The 12,801-nt window shown below is 36.2% G+C and overlaps 1 long non-coding RNA gene across 1 annotated transcript; it reads left to right on the forward strand.

Moving 5' to 3' along the window:
* Positions 1 to 7,906: 7,906 nt before the first annotated feature.
* On the forward strand, positions 7,907 to 11,950 carry LOC107672311 (uncharacterized). The gene is made up of 3 exons (XR_001632311.1): positions 7,907 to 7,941; positions 9,599 to 9,739; positions 10,900 to 11,950. It is a non-coding gene; the product is annotated as an uncharacterized LOC107672311 (long non-coding RNA).
* The last annotated feature ends 851 nt before the right edge of the window (positions 11,951 to 12,801 follow it).

The following is a 12,801-nucleotide window of genomic DNA, read 5'->3' on the forward strand; positions in this document are numbered from 1 at the left end:
AGAGAGAGAGAGAGAGAGAGAGAGAGAGAGAGAGAGATGCTTCACGAAAATACTTTTTCAACCTATATCAAATAAATACAGTTCATGATTTCATTACGTTTATAGTTTTATGTCAGAATATTGCATACTACCAATAGCAGCTGTCCCGACAGTGCCAATGTAATAGGTTTACAGACTGCAAATGTAGAAACGAATTTGTCTGGAGTCATTTATGTGCATATTTATCAAAAGTGCTAATTTCGCAATGTTCACCTTTAAATGAAATACAGGACGTCCTCAGTGCAATGCAGAACAAGTGTAAAAAGTACTGCACAGAATGAACGACATGAAACACTTTAATCATGTGTTTTTACGGAACGTGTGAAAGAAACAGCTTTCATTCAACACAAACTACAACTTCCATATCTTCATCAAATTCGTACGTTTCCGCGTGCGTTTGGACGCAACGCGCCGGAAGGCGTGTGTGCACTGCGTCTCCGCCGTCAATGCAAACGAAGTAAGAGGCACCGAGAGTCGAAGCTAAAATCCGCATTCAAGACAAGATGGCCGGGCTGCCCCGCAGGATCATTAAGGTAACCGTGAAGTGAGACACACTACACATTTTTAGCCACTCTTTTTAAATCGTAATACCACGAAATCCTCAAATATCATTGAAACGATCAGCCAAAGAGAAGCGACAGCTGGCTTAGCGTTTGTTAGCCACTTCCGTTTCGGTACATTCACTCGTATCCCGAATATGGGTGGGTTAAAAATACATTCACCGCTGTGAAAGATGGCGACAGGCCTGCGTCTTATTCATGGCTACTTTGAACCCAGAATCAAAAGCATTAAGAAATGACAAACGTTCTCACACTAACTGAAGTCTAAACGGTGAGAGAGGCACGCATTGCATGCGCTCGAGCTGCTGTGTGTGAGCTCGCGAGCTAACCGCTCCAGAGACGGCTAGCTAGGCGTAAAACGTAATAAAATGATCGAATTTAAGCAGTCACACAATTATTTACTCAACGAATTCACTTCTAGACAGTCATATGTTTATTTTAGTGCGTGCAGGATGATTATCTGGCCATTTAGGATACGATTATAAGCTAAAGAAGTAGGCTCTCCTGCTTCCTGTGGGCTAGGGAAGCTGTCGCGGTGCTTCTGCCGCTAAATGAGCTAATGACGGCAGGCCCCAAACAGCAGAAATGTCAAATAAACAATATAAGAGAATTAAAGTAGACAATAATTGAAGAACAGCACACTCTAAATGAGAACTGCCTTTTATTGTAACAAAAAAAGTAAACGTGTAACAAAAATTAATATTTCAATCGTCATCGTTTATTAACCCTTGTGTAGTTCTAAACCAAAAACAAAAGGTGTATGTCAGTCTGGAACACGGAAATGTTAGACAAAATGAAAGTCTCAGTCTCCATCCACTTCATTTTGGGGATGTGATATTCCTAATTGCCTCCTTTTGGGTTCCACAGAAGAATGTGACACTTTTTTTTTTGGAACAACACAAGAATTAGCAAATAATTACATTTTTCTTTTTATTTAATGTTTTTAAAAACTCCAGTGAACAGATTTATGGCTAGTGAAATGACACCAGCTGCTTCCTCCTGATAATATCTTGAATGCATGTTTCCGCATATTTAAGAGAAATCTGATTCATTAGATAAGGCCCTGGTGCAACCTCGGTGCATCTGCATTTTTTGGGTATATTATACATTTTTCTCACTTTGCATTGTCCACTTCTGCTATTATCCAGTGCCTAAACATATTGCACTTCCAGGATTTTTTGGTCACAGGGATGATACTGTTGAATTCATTGCATCTCTAGTTGGCTGGGAAATTAACTGACTAATTTGAGTTGGAGGGCTGGGAATGCATACTTAAAGGATTAGTTCACTTCCAGAATAAAAAATGTCCTGATAATTTGCTCACCCCCATGTCATTTAAGATGTTGATGTCTTTCTTTCTTCAGTCAAAAAGAAAATAAGGTTTTTGAGGAAAATATTCCAGGATTTTTCTCCATATAATGGACTTCAGTGGTGGCCAACAGGTTGAAGTTCCAAATTGCAGTTTCAGAGCAGCTTCAAAGGGCTCTACACGATCCCAGCTGAGGAATAATGGTCTTATCTAGCGAAACGATCGGCTATTTTCTAAGAAAAATTTATATACTTTTTAACCAGAAATGCTCGTCTTGCACTAGCTTGACTTCACGAATTACGTAGTCACATTGGAAAGGTCATGCGTAATGTAGGCGGAAGTACCGACTAGGGCTGCACGATAAATCGAAATGGAATCGAGATCCCGATTCGACAGAAGCTGCGATTGTCATGCGTATCTTTCAGTGAGTGAATCACGGTTCTGTGATCAGCAGTAAATCTCCATCCAAAGGATGTTCTTATATAATAATAGTTCTTATTATTATAATTTTCATTAAAATAAAGTATATTTATAATGCAATGCCTTTATCACTGCTTAATTTCGATTAATCGTGCAGCCCTAGTACCGACCCAGTGTTTACAAAGCGAACGTGCAACAAAAGTCAAATGCCCTTTACAAAAAAAGGTAAAACAACGATGTTGGACAGTTTTGAAGTTGGAGGACAAAATGAGATGGAGTTTTTCACCCTACCCTACCTTTTTGAACTGGAGTACACAGAAGAAGCGCTAATCGCGCATGACCTTTCCAACGTGATTACATAATGCATGACATCACGGACGCGCATCGCAGAGCAAGTGCAAGACAAGTATTTACATTTTTATTTTAGTTTTTAGAAAAAATCAGGTAAGACTCTTATTCCTCGGTTGGGATCGTGTAGAGCCCTTTGAATCTGCATTGAAACTGCAATTTAGACCTTTGACCTGTTGGGTCCCATTGAAGTCCACTATATGGAGAAAAATCCTGGAATGTTTTCCTCAAAAACCTTAATTTCTTTGTGATAGAGGAAGGAAAGACATGAACTTCTTGGATGACATGGGGGTGAGTAAATCATCAGGAAATGTTTATTCTGGAAGTGAACTAATCTTTTAATGTCCCCCAAGCATGAGACCATGACAGGGAGCCCCTCTTGTTTGTTTGCTCTGTATGGTTTTGTCTGTGGGTTAACTGAAAAAATGTGGGGAATTTCATTCTGAGTACACTGTATATGCTAAGTTAACTGAAATAACAGTAAAGACATTTGTGCCTAACGTTAACATTATCTTTAAAGGGGTCATATGATGCTGCTAAAAAGAACATTATTTTACAAACAATAAGTGCTACTCCACACTGCCCAGAACTCGCGTTTGAATCATCAGTGGCAAATCGTTTAAATGAAAACGTACTTGCCGCATCATATGACCCCTTTAAGAAAAGTTTTTAGGAAAAATATATATGGCTGTGTTTAGGGTAAGAATTTAATATTTTTTATTTAGCACGGACAAATTAAAATGATCAGAAGTGACAGCGAAGATTTATAGTATTGCAATATATACAGTGGGTACGGAAAGTATTCAGACCCCCTTCAATTTTTCACTCTTTGTTATATTGCAACAAGTCCAATCAGTATAATCAAACACAGCTGGACTCAAATGAAGGTGTAGAACCATCTCAAGGATGATCAGAAGAAATGGACAGCACCTGAGTTAAATATATGAGTGTCACAGCAAAGGGTCTGAATACTTAGGACCATGTGATATTTCAGTTTTTCTTTTTTAATAAATCTGCAAAAATGTCAACAATTCTGTGTTTTTCTGTCAATATGGGGTGCTGTGTGTACATTAATGAGGAAAAAAAATTAACTTAAATGATTTTAGCAAATGGCTGCAATATAACAAAGAGTGAAAAATTGAAGGGGGTCTGAATACTTTCCGTACCCACTGTATGTTTCAAATAAATGCTGTTCTTTTGAACATTCTATTAATCAAAGATTTCTGAAAAAATTTATATTGATAATAAGAAATGTTTCATTCAGCTTTGCGGACACAGGAGTAAATGTAGATTTTAAGATATATAAGAGAAAAGTTTTAATTTTAAATTCAAATTTCAAAAACTTAAAAAATAAGTGTGCCACCCCCAAACCTTTGAATGGTAGCATATATTGGATCTAGATTTTATTTATTTATTATTTTTTTGTAAATCAGGATTATAAAAATACCTTATGCTAGTTTTGTCTAGTTTAAAAACTGGAAATTCTTGTAGAAGATTCTTGTTTTACAGGATTATATAGCCATAGAACCCTCATCCTTTGAAGTAGGTTACAGGACAGGTGTGGTAGCTTTTGGAAATAGGTTTGGGACACTGAGATTGTAATATCCACTTTTTGGTGTGAGTTCTCAGATTCTAAGTAGACAATCTTTCAGGTGGAGTACAGAATAGTACAGCATTTCTCAGATGAACAATGTCTCCAGACTCAAGCATTCCACAGGTGATATCAGATTCTCATTAGTCATATGGGTGTGAGTTTCCAAAGGGCTTTAAGGTTCAGCCCTGTGTCTCTCTCACGGGACGCAAAGTGTCTGTCTTGATTGGGATTTAATGACTGTCAGTTTAACCCTTGAAGACTTGGTTTCAGATGAAATGCCGGGTATATACAGTACATGATTTTATGCCAGATTTTCACAAGCCAACAGTTTTCTGGAGGTCGGTGACAAAAGCCCAAAATCTGTGGCAAATTGGTGCTTGTTCATATGAGTAACAAAAGATGTGATCTGAGAGAATCGCCGATGTCGCATATACCTGAGAAATATTTAGCAGGCTAAATATCTGGGCCTGTCTACGACTCTGTCTTGCAGTGTGAAATGTTTTTAGAGGAAATGACATCAGCCTGCAGCCAATGAGAGAGCAAGATACGTGACAAGGGAAATTTCAGGGGGAGGATTCATCTCCCCAACCATTCTCTCCTCCATATTCTTCAGTTTTTATTTTTATTTTTTTTCGCTGCAAATAAGGGCACAGTCAACCTGCACAGTCAACCACCATTTTTAATTTGGAGGAAGTCCAGTCTTGTGCCAAAATTTCACTCGCATATCATCTTATGTTATTTTTTGTATCACTTCTCATGCACGAGTTGTTGGGGTTTCTTCCTAGTGAAATATTTTGTAATGTGTGACCCCCAGTTGCTGATCCATCGTTGAGGCTACGTTCACACTGCGAGCTAATTTTTTTGTAGCTGTTCACATTGTTGTTTTAAATGTGGCCAATATCAGATTTCCAGTGTGAACAGTAGGGCTGGGCGATATAGCTAAAAAAACGTATCAACGATATAATGTTTCATATCGTTCAGTATCTATAATTATTGAAATTTTTATAACCCTTTTTAAAACCAAGAGCAATAGAAATGTTTTCTTTATTTAACCACAATATTTTTTAAATTTACTAAATTTAATAAGACAACAAATATTTGTTTTGTTTTGTTTTAACAGTCCAAAACTAAATAAAATATAAACAAATACCTCCTTTCTTATGTTTTATATGCAGATTAAATAAGTTTTAAGGAAACTTTTGTCTTGTCTCCCGAGGCCACAGGAGGGCGCAATGAGCAAAATAATGCAGCGCATTAAATTTATTTATAAATAACATAACGTCTAAATTAACATATATAAATCAAATATAATTTCGTAAATTAATATTTTGAATGCATAACGCAGCAGCGGCACATCTCGTGGGCTAGACTAACAAAACATTAAAATGTCACTTACATCATCACCGCATCTCGTGCACCACTGATAAGGCTCCTGGACGCACACAGAACATTCGATAGCACTGTTTTTGCATTCATATGCAATTTTTTTTATTTTAAATTCGATATATAATATTAATAATAATAAATATAATATAATATAATATTCTTTATTCACAATCTCCTCATCACAGGCAGGCACAGCACTCATTACAGCATGTGTTTGTGTGTGCTGTCTGCGTCACTCATAGCACGTGCCTATATCGTGCGCTATATCGAACATTTTTTCTATCGTTATCGATGGTGTACCATTGATAAATACCGATACCGTTTTAACGCCCAGGCCTAGTGAACAGAACATGGTTCTGAACTGACCTGCATGCGCAAAAAGAACAATACGAACAGAGTTGCCAGGTTTTCACAACAAAATCTGCCCAATTGCTTCTCAAAACTAGTCCAAAACTAGCCCAATCGTGTTCGTGGTGGTTAATATATTGCGTTAGTGGGGTCACTTTAACCCACGGAGTGAGCCCGTGGCAGCAATGAAAAGGTATCCCAATTCTGCAGGAAAATTGTGGACTTGGCAACACTTGCGCAGCGCGTTGTCATACGGAAGTAAACACGGAGGACATTAAGTAAGCGATTATGCGTTTATTTATAGTGTGATCTGCCGCAGAAGCCAGCAAAATTATGCGCAGGCAATATGAAAAATAAAGACAAGGATGTGACAGAAGACTGCAGAGTTTTGAAGCTTTTATGATACGAGCCCTCATGTTTTGCTTGTATATAGATTTTGTCACTGCAATACTTATGAGTTCTGACACATCACTGTTAGGGCTGGGAAAATAAATCGATGCATCGCGAATTGAGAAATGATTCAACATCGATTCTGAGAATGCATCGCGATTCTTTCTTGAGTCGATTCTGAGCTTAGTTTTGAACAGCAGATGGCACTGCATGCTTTAGAAACAGCCGTACTGTGCTTGTTTCCAAATCCTTACACACACTTAAACCTAAAATAATAATTCATAAAATTCAAAAAGGTTGAAGCGAATTACAAGGGTGTTCACAGTGGGCTGTTTACATGCGCCATCTGCTGTTAAAATCTAAGCTCCGAATTGATTCCAGAGGAATCGCGATGCAGTCCCAGCCCTAATCACTGTACTTCCACTGACTACCTTTCGCAACTGTCTTGATAACTTTGGGTATGTAAAAATCTTTGAAGTGACTCCCATGAGCGCAGAATCGTGACGAATGTTGATCTAGAGTGATGTAAAAGTCGCATGAATTCCGATATGACTGTTCCACTGCGGTCGCATTCCAAAACATCTGACCTGTATCGGATTTAGTACCACATAAGGAAGTGGCACAAATCGGAATTGAAAAGATCAGATTCCAAGTGGTTTGTGCTGTTCACACTGTCATGAGAAAAACAGATCTGAGGCACATGTGAGCAAAAAAAAATCAGATTTGGGCCACATTTGTGCAAACCACAGCAACTTCATTATACCATGATAACAGTTGTATAGTGTGAAAGGAACAGCGAGCGAATGACTTGATGAAAATTGTGTAGTGTATACCTGGTATTACTGGAGTTATATTAATGAGATTGAGATATAATTCCATGCTAAATGTCATTGAGCTGTGCAAGCTACAGGACAGCGTTAAGACTAATCATGTTATAAAAATGGTGCTTGATATTGAAATTGCAATATACAGTCTTTTCTAATGTGGTTCGAAGAGAGTGTTTACTGAAAACATTGCCATAGTGCCTAACCAGCAGTGTTTGTAGTGTAAGATCTAAGATTGTCCTCTGCCCTACTGAAGGTTATGGGTGCTGTATTATCTGTAAATATTGTAGTTATGACGTTAGTAACTATATTTAAACTCAAAGTTTGTGACTTGATTGATATTTACAATAAAACACTTTTCTTATTTAAGATGCATACACTTTCAGGAAACATTTCATGGTTCATATAGTTGCATTCAAAAGTTGGGGGTCAGTAAGGTCGTTTTAAAAGGTTTTTGAAAGAGGTCTCTTATGCTCACTATAGCTGAATTTATTTGATTAAAAATACAGTAAAATTGTGAAATATTACAATTTAAAATAAATGTTTTCTTTTTGATTATATTTTAAAATGTAATTTATTCCTGTGACGGTAAAGCTGAATTTTCACCAGCATTACTCTAGTCTTCAGTGTCGCATGATCCTTCAGAAATCATTCTAATATGCTGATTTGCTGCTCAAGGAAATGTTTTATGTTTGGGAAGAATATGTCTAGATATTTTGAAAGGTGAGAGACCATTTTATTCCATCTTCTGAAACTTTCTAAATAACAGATCATACTGATTTTACTCATCGTGACCTAAACTTGAATGTCATTATTGTTTAATGCTTTAATTCTGCTGTATTGGGACACTTGGAACAAAATGTGATTCATCATTTTATCTGCCATTAGTTTTTAAAATAGCAACATTTCTCTTTTGAAGTTAATCAGATGATCACTAGATGTTTCATTAGTCAGATATCATACATTCATCCTGAAGGGCCTGTTTCTATATTTCACCAGCTGTGACTTCAGACACATCATGCACTTTTATATACATTACCGTTCAAATGTTTGGGGTTAGTAAGATATTTATTTTATTTGGAAATATATTAATTAATACTTTTATTCAGCAAGGATGCATTAAACTGACAAAAAGTAACTAAAGACATAGTATAATGTAGAATGTTATAGATAAATGCTGTTCTTTTGAACTATTTATTCATCAAAGAATCCTGAAAAAATATGTATCACGATTTCCAAAAAAATTAAGAAGCACAACTGTTACTTTGCAACATTAATAATAATAAGGAATATTTCTTGATCACCAAATCAGCATATAAGAATGATTTCTGAAGGATCATGCGACACTGAAGACTGGAGTAATGATTGCAAATCAGCTTTGCCATCACTGGAATACATTACATTTTAAAATGTATTAAAATAGAAAACAGTTATATTAAATTGTAATAATATTTCACAATATTACTGCTTTTACTGTATTTTTTCAAATAAATTCAGCATCGGTGAGAATAAGAGACTTATTGACCCCAAACTTTTTAAACCGTTGTGTGTTTGTGTGTGTGTGTGTGTGTTTGTATACACAAAATGAAACGAAATGGCTACTTCCTTTAATACATGTGTGATATGCAAGATATGATTTTGTCATGTGAGTTTCTGTGTGATGGTGAAAATTCTATAGATATAGGTAAAAATGAGCTTGGAACAACCCTTGTGCTCAGTTCATTCATTCATCAGTGTGGATGCTAGACTAACCAATATTATTTACAGTAATTATATTATATAATTGTTTGTGTTTGTATCTGACACTGTTTGCTAATATTGAGAGAAAACAGAAAATGGGAGAAGCAAACATTTTCCCAAGCAAAAACCACATACTTGGAACATATTTAACATTTTTATCCAAAATAATTTCTTGCTACATAAAAGTAATTAATTAATTCATTCATGTTGCCAGTCCCAGCACTAACAAAACAGTAGACAGTTAAATAAATGTATTTTTTTCCACCCACTCTCAGATGAAGTGGGCAATAAAATGTCCTATGATAAAACATGCTATTGAAATGGGGGAAATTAGTATTATGTCCTTTGAGTAGACTGTAGGAGAAAAAGGAATATGAGAAAAAGGGAAAAAAAGGCTCATTGTATCTTTACCTCAGAGGAAAGGCAGTTTGAGTCTGTTAAATTTTATAGCTCCCTTACCTAACATGTACATACTGTGAAAGATTTGCCCATTTAATCTCTGTTGGAAGATCAGATTACACTTTTGACCCCACAGAGAATGATCTCTCTGCTGGACTTGGCACATATGGAAGCTAGCAGCTACTTTTCTGCTAATGCTCTTGCTCTTGTTTATCTCTCTCCATGGCATGATGGCACACAGATAAGTGGTCTCCAGCCTTGCAGATCCGCACAGTGCTGCTATCAATCCAGGCATTACTAAGCGCTCCCAACCCTGATGATCCTCTAGCAAACGACGTTGCAGAACAGTGGAAGACTAACGAAGCTCAAGCCATAGAGACAGGTGGGTGCTGGTTAAATGCATTTAAAAGTTGATTCTAATTTTTTTTTTCTCACTCTCATGACATTCTTATGGAAGTTTGTTTCTGCCATAGGATGAAAGAAATTAAGATAATTTTGAGTTTGTCTCACAGTTCAGCCTTCTTAATTGCTATTCTGAGAAAATATTGAGATATAATCAATATCTCTTGCAATTCTTAAAAAAAATGTAAACTCTGACTTGTCTCGCAATTCTGAGTTTGTCTCCCTTTTTTGTTTTTGTTTTTAGTTTACATCTTGTAATTTTGACTTTTTCCCCCCTCTGAATTTTAAGTTTACATCTAGCAATTCTCACATTTTTTTCCTCTGAATTTACATCTTGCAATTATTTTTTTTTCCATAGTGGAATAAAAAAACTGAAAAGGGTAATTGCAACTTTTTATCTCACAATTCTGACTCTTTTTTTTTTTTTTTTTTTTCTCTCGCATTTGTGATTTTATATCTTACTATTCTTTATATCTCACAATTAAAAGTTTATATTTAAAAAAAAAAAAAAAAAGTCAGAATTGTTAGATAAATATTTGCAATTAGCTTTTTTTTTTTTAATTCTGAGGTGGAAATGGGCTTCCATACATTCTAAACCTTAATGACTGACTTCTGTGGAACACAAAAGATATTTTGAAAAATATAATGAAAGTCAGTTGGTTCCAGTATTGTGTATGGTCTTCAAAACGTTGTTCTTTTGTGTTCCACAGAGGAAAGTCAGTCATAGAGGATTAGAATGGAATCCATCTCTGTACTTTGATACATCTGTTAAAAAATGCAATGAATAATAGATATTGCTAATATTTATTTGTATGTACATTCACTTAAATCAGAGGTTTTTCTGGGTGCTCAATAAACTTTAAGAGGCTACTACACTGATAATCTGTGTCCCAGAGGCCTTAATCTATAACACTGCTCTTGTGAAATGTCATGTAACTGCTTTCGAAGTACATTTTGATATTGCTAATCGCTTTTTACAGTTGTTATTAATTGGAAAAATCCACACCCATTTTGTTCACACAACTGGAGTTGAAGTCAGCTTTGTGCTGAAGATACCGAGTAATTTATCTCTACAGGGATTTAAGTGCGAGATAAAACACTCGGGGGTGTATTAACTCTGCATTTGTTTGTCTATTTCAGCCCGAACATGGACCAGGCTTTATGCCGGAAACAATATAGAAGTCTAGAAATTTGTGTGGGGAGACAAAAAGAGAAAAAAAGGAAGTCAAGAGTGAACACAACTCCATGTTCTGCCAAGACCTATTCATTTTCATGTAAAGGACACAGTCTTAGGAAACAAAAAATTGATAAACTGTAAAGAATATATTAACACAAAAGTAAAAAGAAAACTTAAGACAATTTGTGATTTAAATGCACATTAGTACAACAAAAAAATGTCTTTGTCCTGATTCACCGCTGTTGAGATGCATGGGCAGATCGACTCGTACGGCTTTCTTTTACAGTGGTTGGGGAGGTAGCCGCAGACTTCTGCTATGAAGCGTGCATTAAAACTGACTGTCATTTGTCTGTCCCCTTGTTTTTTTTTTGTGGGAGGGGGGTAACTTTTTATATTTCTTTTAACCTTTTTTCTTCTCATTGCTCTGTGTTAATGAGGAGCAGCAGACTAGCCCGTTTAGAGCACCCTTTCTGTCAAACTGCAGACTTACCCTGTTAGGAAACCTAGAAAAAATGTATAGGTTCACTAAAACGAAAAAGAGATGCAAGATTTAAACCACATGCAAACAGTAATTTCACCTGGGAAATGGCTCAACTGGAAAGTCCTTCCACCATCACAGAAACATTTAAAGATGTAAACCCTAATGTAGACTTGATTTGTGTTTTGGATTATGGGCAAGGTAGAGCTAGAGTGAAGGAAGATTTTGCGTAATATTTCTTTTAGCATAACAATTCTGTTAATGTATCCGGTTTTAGTGTTTTATGTATCTTGCCATCGCTGTACTAATTGCACTCTTGAAACTCCGTCATTGCGTGCTTTTTGTTTTCTCGTGTCCATCACAGTCCAGTGCATTGAGATTCATTTGTCTGTTTCTTCCCTTAAGCATTTATTTCGATACGCCGTGGCTGCAGGGGAGCTGGAGACGAATGATGAATAGTGAGATTTTAGTAAAGGGGTGAGGGGTGGGAATGTTTGCAGAAACATTGCAAAAGATCAGTAAAGGCTTTGTCTCAATTTCCACGATTGGGCTTTGGTTAAAACATCGATTTCAACTCTGTTTGTAAATTCCTGCTTTCTGTAGAAAGGGGGAAAAGATCATGCTTTTTAAAACGTTATGACAACAGTCCACACACATATTTCTGTTCTTTCTGTAAATAAAATCTGTTGATAAATAACAAATATTTATGGTGGTGGTTTCATTACATTTCCGAGAATGACTAACGCCTTAACTGCTCATTTGTTTTTCCGTGTCTGCTGTTTTCCTGTCTTTCAGAAGGCTTTCATAGACTGGAGAAAATATTAGTCACAGTGTAAGTGCGATGTTTATCATTACTCCAAAACAACCTGGAGTGATCACTTGCAGATTTATTTCGCAAGTTCCACCAAACACATCTTTAAAGCAACTTTTTAAGTTCTGAAGAGGCTGTTGTGTGCCTGTGGGTGATGTCTGCATTGTATTTTATTTAAGTCTGTTCCCCATAACGATTCTCATACAATATAGAACCGTTCTTATGTTCCTTTAGTGACGCGAAATCTGACTTCTCTCCGTGAATCGGTTCACTCACCACTCGAGGTGCTTTTAAATATTGTATTATTTATTATAGACTAATAAAAATGAATTTACATCTGTTAGCTACAAAGTTGTAGCACGTTTTACTAAAACGTTCTGTGTTGTTAAATTATTATCAGTCAAGTCGTAAACAGTACGTTTCGTTTGCATCAGTTCTGCAGTTCGACTATTAAAGTAGCCTGACTTATTTTCGCCGCATCAATCAAATCCTCGCTTCACAAGTCGAATTTATCGAAAGTTATCGGATTTATTCAGTCCGTCGTATTTAATAAGCTAGTCTTTCAGTCATGTTTTG

Source organism: Sinocyclocheilus anshuiensis, unplaced genomic scaffold, assembly GCF_001515605.1.
Source record: "Sinocyclocheilus anshuiensis isolate Anshui unplaced genomic scaffold, SAMN03320099.WGS_v1.1 scaffold997, whole genome shotgun sequence".
Classification (NCBI taxonomy): Eukaryota; Metazoa; Chordata; class Actinopteri; order Cypriniformes; family Cyprinidae; genus Sinocyclocheilus; species Sinocyclocheilus anshuiensis.